Source organism: Oncorhynchus kisutch, linkage group LG14 (genome assembly GCF_002021735.2).
Source record: "Oncorhynchus kisutch isolate 150728-3 linkage group LG14, Okis_V2, whole genome shotgun sequence".
Lineage (NCBI taxonomy): Eukaryota > Metazoa > Chordata > Actinopteri > Salmoniformes > Salmonidae > Oncorhynchus > Oncorhynchus kisutch.
In genome coordinates, this window is record NC_034187.2 from 49568686 (window position 1) to 49581286 (window position 12601).

General features: G+C 44.9%; 2 pseudogenes; both read left to right on the forward strand.

Moving 5' to 3' along the window:
* The first annotated feature begins 214 nt into the window (after positions 1-214).
* On the forward strand, positions 215-2625 carry LOC109904480 (sal-like protein 3; annotated as a pseudogene).
* Positions 2626-2898: 273 nt separating this feature from the next.
* LOC109904479 (probable phospholipid-transporting ATPase IIB) overlaps positions 2899-12601 on the forward strand; it is a 55797-nt pseudogene continuing 46094 nt past the window's right edge.

Sequence of the window (12601 nt, forward strand, 5' to 3'; positions counted from 1 at the left end):
AGCCCACATAATTTGCATAACAATAGATTGAATTTGGTAGAAACTGGGTCTATTATGATGCAATGAATAAATAGATTTAGAATGAAAACTATATATTTTGTTTATCATTAAAAATGTTTACCCTTACTGTAATTGAAGTGTTAGTCTTCCTCATTATATTAACAAACAATTATTTTCTTCTCTCCCTGTTTTCCATGCAGCTCAATTGGAGGGAATGGATGAGGAGAAGCATCGCAGTGGGGAAACACCCGTGTGTGAAAAATGTGATGAGTTCGTCACCTGGCCTGATCTGTATGAGAACCAGAGAAGCTCCACAGAGGACCCAGCTCAGGTCGTCATTGTGAAGGAAGATGAGGGGATGCCTGGACCTGAGGGACCCCAAGCTGGATCCTCCCGAACCCCCAGTCTGGCCCTTCTTAGCCTGGCCCCCAGCGACTCAGCAGACATCGAGTCAGTGGATGGGGGCCTTGAGCTGGTGGAGCCTGGGAATGATAAGGATAATGACTGCACATATATGTTAGAGGAGATGAACATGGGAGAGATGGAAGATGAATCCATGGAGACGGAGCAGCAGCACCACAACAAGCATAAGTCATCTGGTCTTCAGAATCCCCCAGATAGAGCCGAATTGGCGATCCCTTCATCTCAGTCATCCGCTATGACCAGCAGCATGCCCAGTACCAACGTAATGCTGGAGATCCTCCACAGTATCCAGGTGGCTGTGGCTCAGTTCTCCCAGAGCCTCCATAGCAGTGGGGCAGGAGGGAAGGCGGCCACAGAGGCCATCCTAGTGATTCTGGAACACCTTCTGGCTCTGCAACAGCAACAGGTCCACCAGTTACAGCTTATTGATCAGATCCGTAGCCAGGTGACGTTCATGAACAGACAGCCCACACAAACAGCACTAAACCCAGTCTCCAGAGCCTTAACACTGGCACCGAACCCTTTCCCCTCTCAAGGTCTCTCCCCCTGTCCTACCACAGTCTGGGACGATACCCTCTGCCGCCAATGGACAAGTGTCTGTGTCTTTGGCATCTGTGATTGAGAGGTCCGACACACTCTCCTCACAAACTTCATACGGACAGGCCCACACGAGAGATGTTAGATGTACCTCAGCTCCCTCTAACAACTCTGCTCCTCCCCCTACTACATGCAACAATATTTCCTTATTACAGCCTCCCTACATGGGTTCACATACAAGCGGTAGCTGTACTCAGACACTGAACTTGTCCTGCCCACTTTCCATGCAGGGTCAGAGCAACATTCTCCTCAGATCACCATCCAGCCTGCTGTTTCTACCTCAGAGCCCCCCCCCCCCAGTAGTGTCATCTTCCCCAACCCCCTGGCCAGCACCGCAACCACTACTAATAGCCTCAACCCCCTTTCTGCCCTGATGAAGCACCACTGGAATGGCAAGTTGCCCAATGTGTCCATGTTAAACACCAAGCCCAGGAGCCCTTTTTCAAGCATAAGTGCAGGTTCTGCACCAAAGTATTTTGCAGCGACAGCTCACTGCAGATCCACCTGCGCTCTCACACTGGGGAGAGGCCCTTCAAGTGCAACATCTGCGGCAATCGCTTCTCCACTAAAGGGAACCTGAAAGTCCACTTCTAAAGACACAAGGAAAAGTATCCCCATGTTCAGATGAACCCTTATCCAATGCCGGAGTATTTAGAAAATGTGCCAACGACCTCTGGTATTCCCTATGGAATGTCATTCCCTCCTGAAAAACCAGTAGCCACATGGCTGGATAGCAAACCTGTTTTAGCGATGGTACCCACCGCAATGGGCCTTCAGCTTCCCTCCACTCTCACTACTATGGGAAGCTCAAGTGACTCTCTAAGTGTCACACTATCCATCAAATCTCCTTTTAGGCCCTCCCCAGACTCAAGTGAATGTGTGTCTTTGTTGCCAAAACACTACAGGCAATGAAACTAGTGTTCCCACGACTTTAAAGTCTCCACAGTCTAATCAGGAGCTGGAAGCAGAGGAAATGCACCTGCCCCAAAACTGCACGACTAAACCCAGGGTGAGGCCAGTTACTGTGGCAACAAGAACAGCCATGACTATGACCACATCCATACCTGAGCCCAGTGCTCCAACTTCCCCCGTTTCTAACTCCTCACCACTTTCCCTGGCCTCTGACCTGTTCAAAGCCAAGTTTCCATTCGGTGGCCTCCTGGACTCTATACAAACGTCAGAAACCTCAAAGCTCCAGCAGCTGGTGGAGAACATAGACAAGAAAATAACAGACCCCAACCAGTGTGTCCTCAGAGCATGCTGAAGATGCACTACTGTATCCACACTGGGGAGAGGCCCTTTAAATGTAAGGTGTGTGTCAGGGCTTTCACCACCAAAGGAAACCTGAAGACACACATTGGTGTCCACAGAGTAAACTCTCCTCTCCAGGTTCAACATTCATGTCCCATCTGCCATAAGACGTTCACCAAAGCTGTAGTGCTACAGCAGCACCTTCACATGCATATGGGGGATCAGATATTAAACTCACCCTTAATGGAAGGCCTACAAGACCTGGACACTGATCTCTCCTCCCATGAGAAAAACTTTGACAGCCTGAGTAACTATGACAATGACGTCATGGATGACAACTCGAGAACATGGTAAGATAACAATATCAACAGATAATATCAACTGTATAGAGTAAGTGTAATAACAATGTTAAAATAACAGTGTTCAATTTATAAATGTATCAATACAATGGTTGAAAATGTTGTTTTCTCCCTTCACTATCTAGCAAATGTAGATCTCACTCAGTTACCCCCAAACATATTAAAACTTTATTTAGCTGTTTTAGGTGCCAGCCAAAGCATTCCTGGCCTGGTTACCAGCATTGCGCCAAGGATGATCAAGTCTGAAATTAATGGGTACCATCGACCGATGAATGTCAACAAGGGGGTGCATCATCCATTTGGCCTCCCGGTCCCTGCCAGTCCTCCATCTCTGGTGAACCCAGGAATCACTTCTCTGCTTGGGCCACCTCAACTTCGATGGACCCCGAAGCAGCACAACTGCCACAGGTGTGGGAAGAACTTCTCCTCAGCCAGTTCTGTACAGATCCATGAGAGGACCCACACAGGGGAGAAACCTTTCGGCTGCTCCATCTGTGGCAGGGCATTCACAACTAAAGGAAACCTGAAGGTACCACACATTCCTTTTGAATTGTAATTACTGTATTTATTACCCAAACACACTAAAGACTCTGTACCTGTTGTTCAAACAATTTCAGAATATGTTCAGTTTATAGATGGAAATGCTCTATCAGCTATGAGTAATTTTAATGGATTTTTGTTTCATCTTGTCCATCCCCTCTCCCTCATTCCTCTTTAGGTACACATGGGCACTCACATGTGGAACAATGCCAGAAGAGGCAGGCGTCTGTCAGTGGAGAACCCCATTGCCTTGTTGGGAGGGGAAGCTGCCATTAAGTTAGGAGAGACGTTTCAGAAGGACCTGACAGCACAGGCCATGAACATGGACACAGGGTTAACCAATGGCCTGGCCATGAAGAACAATGAGATCTCTGTGATCCAGAATGGGTGGATTCCACAGCTTTATGCCATGACGGCAGGAATGGACAGAGTCAGCACTGGAGGTAGCCCACCAATGACCAGTCTGGGAAAGACAGCCATGGACCTTAGAATTAACCGACACTTTCTATGTTAATTGATGACAGTAAAAAGATTGGGATAAATTGAAATAACTTTAATAAGATACATATATTATACAAACAATGTAGAGAATAATGAATTCATTTATTTGTAAAAATCAAAAAAAATATGTCACATGAGCCACATACAACAGGTACCTTACCTGTTAACCCTGTTATAATATATACAGATAAAAACATTGTATTAATTCACAGAGCTATAGTATTTAATTATTGTTTTATTTTACTGTCCATTTACAAATGTTGGTTTTGCCAACAAAAACAAGTTGTTTCACTTTGTTCATGGTGCTAACTAGAGACATATACTCTATTACACTAAGGGAAAATGTGATCTAGAAATGCAAAAAGAGGAATCTGTCTGTTGCCCACTACTGTAGGCCTACAGTATTTCCAAATTGTGTGCTAGAAGTTACAAATATGTGGCATTATAATTAACTTTTAATTCTAAATGCATCACAATGGTTGAGTTGAACTAAAACTAGAACAAACAAAAAAAACACACTGTCCCACTTGGCACAGGTGTCATGCCCTGACCTTAGAGAGACATTTTATTTCTCAATTTGGTTAGGTCAGGGTGTGATTTGGGGTGGGCATTCTATGTTGTCTATTTCTTTGTTTTGGCGAATTGTTGTTCCCAATCAGAGAGGGCTGTCTATCGTTGTCTCTGATTGGGAATCATACTTAGGCAGCCTTTTTCCCACTTGTGTTTGTGGGTAGTTATTTTCTGTTTAGTCTCTGTTCCCTGACATAACTGTTCGCTTTCGTTTTGTTACTTTGTTCGAGTGTTTTTTGATAATGAAAAAAATCATGAACACTTTTCACGCTTGCGCTTTGGTCCACTCCTTCCGATGACAGGCAGACATCATTTCAACATCTAGTTTTGATTTACAGTTGGTTGAGATGTCAACTAACGTGAATTCAAAGTGAAATGTCACCATGTCATTAGATTTAGGTGAAGATTTTTATTTTAAAAATATGAAATTCCCTTACATTGATGAAGTTTTGCTAATCAGTTTTCCACGTTCCTCATCAGATGTATTTATTTTTGTTTAAATGATGTCGAAACAACATTGATGCACCCAGTTTTTGCCCAACGGGGTGTGCTCTCTTTACTACCATTTTTTAAAATTTATGGGATTTAAATGATTAAATAACAAAAAAAAGAGTACATGGTGTTAGCCTTCAAATGGAAGAATTTGTGCAAGTCATTTTGCAACCCTAAGGATGGACAATAATTTCTTGAATTGACTTAATCTTAAACTACATGTCCCATGTCTTCACTGGACTTTACACAGTATATCAGTATGGATTTCAGCTTCCTCATGTAAGTTATATTCTGCATCCAAAAATGTTCATGACATAGAATGACCAGGTCAATCCAGGTGAAAGCTATGATCCCTTATTGATGTCACTTCATTCAGTGTAGATGAAGGGGAGGAGACAGGTTAGAGAGGATTTTTAGGCATTGAGACATTTGAGACGTGGATTGTGTATGTGTGCCATTCAGGATGATTGGGCAAGACAAAAGATGTAAATGGCGAATGGTAGTAGGTGTAAGGCACACTGGTTTGTGTCAAGAACTGCAACACTGCTGGGGTTTTTTCAACAATTTCCTATGTTGTATCAAGAATGGTCCACTACCCAAAAGACATCCAGCCAACTTGACACAACTGTGGGAAACATTGGAGTCAAGATTGGTGCAACTCAATATAAGGAAGGTGTTCCTAACGTTTGCTATACTCAGTAAAAAATATACAATAATTAATTGGCTTACAGATGCATATACAGTGCTGTGAAAAAGTATTTGCCCCCTTCCTGATTTCTATTTTTGCACATTTGTCACACTTAAATGTTTCAGATCGTCAAACAAATGTAAATATTACACAAAGATAACCCAAGTAAACACAAAATGCAGTTAAGTGATGATTTTATTTATTAAGGGAAAAAACTATCTGAACCTTCATGGCCCTATGTGAAAAAGTAATTGCCCCCTAAACCTAATAACTGGTTGTGCCACCCTCAGCAGCAACAACCGCACTCAAGCTTTTGTGATAACCGGCAATGAGTCTTTCACATCGCTGTGGAGGAATTTTGGCCCACTCTTCTTTGCAGAACTGTTTTAATTCAGCCACATTGGAGTGTTTTTGAGCATGAACCGCCTTTTCAAGGTCACGCCACAGCATCTCAATCAGATTCAAGTCCGGACTTTGACTAGGCCACTCCAAAACCTTCATTTTTGTTTTTTTAAGCCATTCAGAGGTGGACTTGCTGGTGTGTTTTGGATCATTGTCCTGCTGCAGAACCCAAGTCCGCTTCAGCTTGAGGTCACGAACTGATGGCCGGACAGTCTCCTTCAGAATTTTTGGTAGAGAGCAGAATTCATGGTTCCATCAATCACAGCAAATCATCCAGGTCCTGAAGGAGCAAAGCAGCCCCAGACCATCACACTACCACCACCATATTTGACTGTGGTATGATCTTTTTCTGAAATGCTGTGTTACTTTTACGCCAGATGTAACGGGACGCACACCTTCCAAAAAGTTCAACTTTTGTCTCGTCAGTCCACAGAATATTTTCCCAAAAGTCTTGGGGATCATCAAGATGTTTTTTTTGCCAAAAGTGAGACGAGCCTTTGTGTTCTTTTGGTCAGCAGTGGTTTTTGCCTTGGAACTCTGCCATTGATGCCATTTTTGCCCAGTGTCTTTCTCATGGTTGAGTCATGAACACTGACCTTAACTGAGGCCTGCAGTTCTTTAGTTGTTGTTGTGGGTTCTTTTGTGAACCCTTGGATGAGTCGTCGCTCCGCTCATGGGGTAATGTTGGTAGGCCGGCCACTCCTGGGAAGGTTCACCACTGTTCCAAATTTTCTCTATTTGTGGATAATGGCTCTCACCGTGGTTTTCTGGAGTCCCAAAGCTTTAGAAATGGTTTTGTAACCCTTTCAAGACTGATAGATGTCAATTCCTTTGTTTCTCATCTGTTTCTGAATGTCTTTGGATCACAGCATGATGTCTTGCTTTTTGAGATCTTTTGGCCTACTTCACTTTGTCAGGCAGGTTCTATTTAAGTGATTTCTTGATTAAATCGGTCTGGCAGTAATCAGGACTGAGTGTGGCTAGTGAAATTGAACAAAGCTTTCCAAAAAATTTGATTAACCACAGTAAATTCATGGTTTAACAAGGGGGGGGGGGGGCATTACTTTGTCTCATATGGCCATGAAGGTTCAGATAGCTTTTTTCCCATAATAAATAAATCACTTAGAAACTGCATTTTGTGTTTACTTGGGTTATCTTTTTATGGCTGTAGGGGCAGTATTGAGTAGCTTGGATGAAAAGGTGCCCATTGTAATGGCCAGCTCCTCAGTCTCAGTCGCTAATATATGCATATTATTATTACTATTGGATAGAAAACTCTAAAGTTTCCAAAACACTCAAAATATTGTCTGTGAGTATAACATAACTAATATTGCAGGTGAAACCCTGAGGAAAATCAAAACAGGATGTGGTTTCTATTTTGAAAACTCCATGTTCCATAGCCTCCCTTTGCTGGATTTAAAGAGATATGAACCAGATTCCTTTTCCTATCGCTTCCTCAAGGTGTCAGTCTTCAGACATAGTTTCAGGCTATTATTTTGAAAAATTTGCCAGAACGATCACGTCAAGTTGGGATAGGTATTGCTTTTCCCTCTCCTACTGTGAAAGACATTTGCGGTTGATATATTGAGTATATATTTATAAAATAACCTGAGGATTGATTATAAAAACCGTTTGACATGTTTCTGTAGACATTATGGAAACTATTTGGAATTTGTCTGCGTTGTAGTGACCGCTCTTTCCTGTGGATTTCTGAACATAACGCGACAAACAAACGGAGGTATTTTGGATATAAAAATAATCTTTATGGAACAAAAGGAACATTTGTTGTGTAAGGGATTTCCTCCTCTTCTTCCGAAGAGGAGAGGCGAAACGGATCAGAGGACCAATATGCGGCGTGGTAAGTGTCCATGGTTCTTTTAATATGTAAATTTAGTCATGAACAACTGATACAACAAAACAAGAAACGTGTGAAACCCTCAACAGCCCTATCTGTTGCAAAACACAAAGACAGGAACAATCACCCACAAACACACAGTGACACCCAGGCTACCTAAGTATGATTCTCAATCAGAGACAACTAATGACACCTGCCTCTGATTGAGAACCATACTAGGCTGAAACATAGAAAACCAAATCATAGAAAATCAAACATAGACTGCCCACCCAACTCACGCCCTGAACATACTAACTAAATACAAAACACAGGAAATAAAAGGTCAGAACGTGACAGTACCCCCCCCCCCCAAAGGTGCGGACTCCGGCCGCAAAACCTTGACCTATAGGGGAGGGTCTGGGTGGGCGTCTGTCCGCGGTGGCGGCTCTGGCGCAGGACGCGGACCCCACTTCACCATTGTCTTAGTCCGCCTTATTGTCCGCCTCCGTGGCTTTCTCACCATGGCCACCCCTCTCAATGACCCCACTGGACAGAGGGGCAGCTCAGGACAGAGGGGCAGAAGCTCTGGAAAGAGGGGCAGAAGCTCTGGACAGAGGGGCAGAAGCTCTGGACAGAGGGGCAGAAGCTCTGGCGCCTCTGGGCTGAGGGGCTCTGGCGCCTCAGACTCCGGCAGCAGCGCCGGACAGGCGGGAGACTCCGGCAGCAGCGCCGGACAGGCGGGAGACTCCGGCAGCAGCGCCGGACAGGCGGGAGACTCCGGCAGCAGCGCCGGACAGGCGGGAGGCTCCGGACAGGCGGGATGCTCCGGCAGCGGCGCCGGACAGGCGGGAGGCTCCGGACAGGCGGGATGCTCCGGCAGCGGCGCCGGACAGGCGGGAGGCTCCGGCAGCAGCGCCGGACAGGCGGGAGACTCCGGCAGCAGCGCCGGACAGGCGGGAGACTCCGGCAGCAGCGCCGGACAGGCGGGAGACTCCGGCAGCAGCGCCGGACAGGCGGGAGACTCCGGCAGCAGCGCCGGACAGGCGGGAGACTCCGGCCGCAGCGCCGGGACAGGCGGGAGACTCCGGCAGCAGCGCCGGACAGGCGGGAGGCTCCGGACAGGCGGGACCACCTGCAGGGAGGAGACGGAGAGACAGCCTGGTGCGTGGGGCTGCCACAGGAACCACCAGGCTGGGGAGACCTTCAGGGGGCTTGGTGTTAGGAGGAGGCACCTGAAGGACCGGGCTGCGGGGGAGCACTGGAGCTCTGGTGCGCAACCTTGGCACCACTTCCCCAGGCTGGACAACTACTCTAGCCCGGGCCCTCCAGAGTGCAGGCACAGGTTGAACCGGGCTGTGGATAAGCACGGGAGATCTAGTGCTCACTACACGCACCTCTCCCCTAGGCTCCACTCCCACATTTGACCGGCACAAGCGGAGCGCAGGCTGAGTACGCACTGCACCCTCCCAGCGCCCCGGAGACACAGCACGCAGAGCCGGCGCAGGATAACCTGGACCAAAACTGCGTACCGGCAACCAGACCCGCTGAGCAGGCACCATATGCCCTGGCTCAATGCCCACACTCGCATGGCACTTTTGGGGGGCTGCCCTATAGCGCACCGGGCTATGGACACGCACTGGCGACACCGTGCGCTTAACCGCATAACACGGTGCCTGACCAGTAATGCGCTGCTTATCATAAGCACGAGGAGTGAGCTCAGGTCTGCTACCTGGCTTAGTACCACACCTCGTCTGCCCCCCCCCAAAAAATTTGGGGGGCTGCCTCTCGTACCTGTCGCACTGCCGTGCTGCCTCCTCATATCGCCCCCTGAGCGGGTGATGTTCCCCAGCCTTTGCCCAGGGTCCCTCTCCGTTCAGTATCTCCTCCCATGTCCAGGAGTCCTGTGATGCTGGCCGCTGTTGTTGCTGTTGTTTCTGCTGCTGCTGCTGTCGTCGCTGCTGTTTACCACGCCACTTGGTCTTTGGTTGGTGGGTGATTCTGTAAGGGATTTCCTCCTCTTCTTCCGAAGAGGAGAGGCGAAACGGATCAGAGGACCAATATGCGGCGTGGTAAGTGTCCATGGTTCTTTTAATATGTAAATTTACTCATGAACAACTGATACAACAAAACAAGAAACGTGTGAAATCCTCAACAGCCCTATCTGGTGCAAAACACAAAGACAGGAACAATCACCCACAAACACACAGTGACACCCAGGCTACCTAAGTATGATTCTCAGAGACTACTAATGACACCTGCCTCTGAAACATAGAAAACCCCAAATCATAGAAAATCAAACATAGACTGCCCACCCAACTCACGCCCTGACCATACTAACTAAATACAAAACACAGGAAATAAAGGTCAGAACGTGACATGTTGTGTAACTGAGAGTCTCGTGAGTGAAAACATCCGAAGATAATCAAAGGTAAACAATTCATTTGATTGCTTTTCTGATTTTCGTGTGTCCAAGCTTTCTGATGCTAAGGGTACTTAATGTTTTGTTGTGTGATCGATAAACTTACACAAACGCTTGGATTGCAGTTACAAGTTATATTTGTGTAATATTATCATTTGTTTGATGATCTGAAACATTTAAGCGTGACAAAAAAATAAGAAATCAGGAAGGGGGCAAATATTTTTTCACAGCACTGTATAAACAACATGTAGGCTATATGTTTTAGTCAAAACATGTATTGTTCCTCTTGTTGTTAGTGATTTCAGCACTGTATATCCTCCCCTGAGAACTAATTTCTAAATGGGATGTACAGATGAGGCTTCGAAGATACAAATCCAAGGCATGTGCCTGTTTTCTGCATGAAAGCTACAGATATGCAAACTAGAAAAAAGTGTCTATGGCAGGATGGCCTAAAGCAATGGAAGTGGATCCTCCCACTCTCAGCAAATATTTTTACAAACAACATTTGCTGGGCCAACGGACATCTACTGAATGAAAATCATGTATTTGTCTAGTTTACAATATTTAATGGTATTTTAAATATCTACCATTTGAGAAGAGTGTGTATTTTCCAACTTGTACCGTCTTAAGCATTACTGCTTGACATGTATTGACATTAATTTATACTTGTAGACTACAAAACGATCTGAGCTTTAAAATCCCAGATACATTCAGCAACTTGTTGCATCTGTCATTCCTGTCAGACAGAATAGAAAAAGCTTCATGCTTCATCATCAAAATAACTGGGAACTTGGAACTCTGAACTTGAAAATCTCTGACTTCAGTGCGTTCAAGACAACTGGAAACGTGCAAAAAATGAGCGCCGACTGGGAAAAGTAATTTTGAACGGTCATCCAACTCGGAAACTTAGGCATCTTTCTGGACCTCTGAATGCAAATCATGATTTGACCTTGTTTTTAACCTCACAAAATCATGACGCCATGATCTTTCGGTTGGAAAGTCAAAGCTTAACAAATAGGCCGAGTTCCCGACTTGGAATTCCGAGTTGGATGACCGCTCAAAGAGATTTTCCCAGTCGGAGCTCCCAGTAGGGAGATTTTCCCAGTCGGTAGCTCCCAGTAGGGCTAGACCCCTATTTTCTCAATTTCCGCCTGAATGACATGCCCAAAGTTAACTGCCTGTTTCTCAGGCCCTGAAGCCAGGATATGCATATAATTGGTACCATTGGAAAGAAAACACTTTAAAGTTTGTGGAAATGTTAAAATAATGTAGGAAAATATAACACAATAGGTAGGAGGAAATCCAAAGATAAACCAACCATAACTTTTTTTGAGAGACCATGCTCTTACAATGGAAAGTATAAGGGCCTACTGAACATTAGCTCCCAGGGTGTCAGCAGTCTGTTCAAGTTTTCAGGCTTGTAACTTCCAAAATTAATAAGAAATATCTGTTTTAGTACAGGAACACAGTCTTAGAAATTCGTGTTTGAGCACCAAGAAGAAAGGATGCACCTGCTAAAATCGATTTCCTATTGAACATACATCTTTCCGTAATAAATATTACAGTTTGATTACATTTTAGGGAATCTGAGGTGTATATAGAAATGTATTTTGACTTGTTGAAACCAAATTTAGGGGTCGATTTTTGGATTCCTTTCTCTGCATGTTGAACGAGTGGATTACTCAAATCGATGGCGCCAACTGAAGTCTTTTTGGGATATAGAAGGATTTTATCTAAGAAAACGACACTACATGTTATAGCTGGGACCCTTTGGATGACAAATCAGAGGAAGATTTTCTAAAAGTAAGTGAAAATTTAATCGCTATTTGTGAATTTATGAAACCTGAGAAAGAATACAGTAGACGGCACACGTCAAAAAGTGATTGATGAGGTATTTTATGGGTCACATGGTTATACCCATATATGTACATCCTGTCCTTCCGTTCGCACGCTATCGAGTGAGTGTTTATGCCCATATATGTACATCCTTTTCTTCCGTTCTCACGCTATCGAGTGAGTGTTTATGTAACCTGATAGTGCATCTGTTTATGTTAAAGCTTAAAGCTGTCATGATGATTGATGTGTAGTGATCTCGTTGAACTGTGGAATGTGTTTGAACATTTGAAAGAGTATGGCCCCTGTTCGGACAGTAATGTCCGGGGTATTGGTCAGCCGGAGTATAAGTAAGAGCTGTGAACACCACGAATGACCTCGAGAGATAAACCCCAGAACACTAAAGAAGAAATTAAACATGTATTTTTTGATCACTGACACACTCGTGTAGACCTTAACAACGGAAGCAGGACCCGGGTTAAAACATAGAGAAAGGGAAGAGTATAAAACATCAATATACGATGCACCAAAAAAGCATTTTCGAAATATGTATAGAACCCAAATACCGCCCGCAACTGTGTTGAAAGATCAATTGCTGATTTCTAATGGACAACTATGTGGTTATCTGTTTGATTACCCGGCCTGTAGAGTGAAAATCTATACCTTAGCTGAAGGAGAAGAATATACAGACC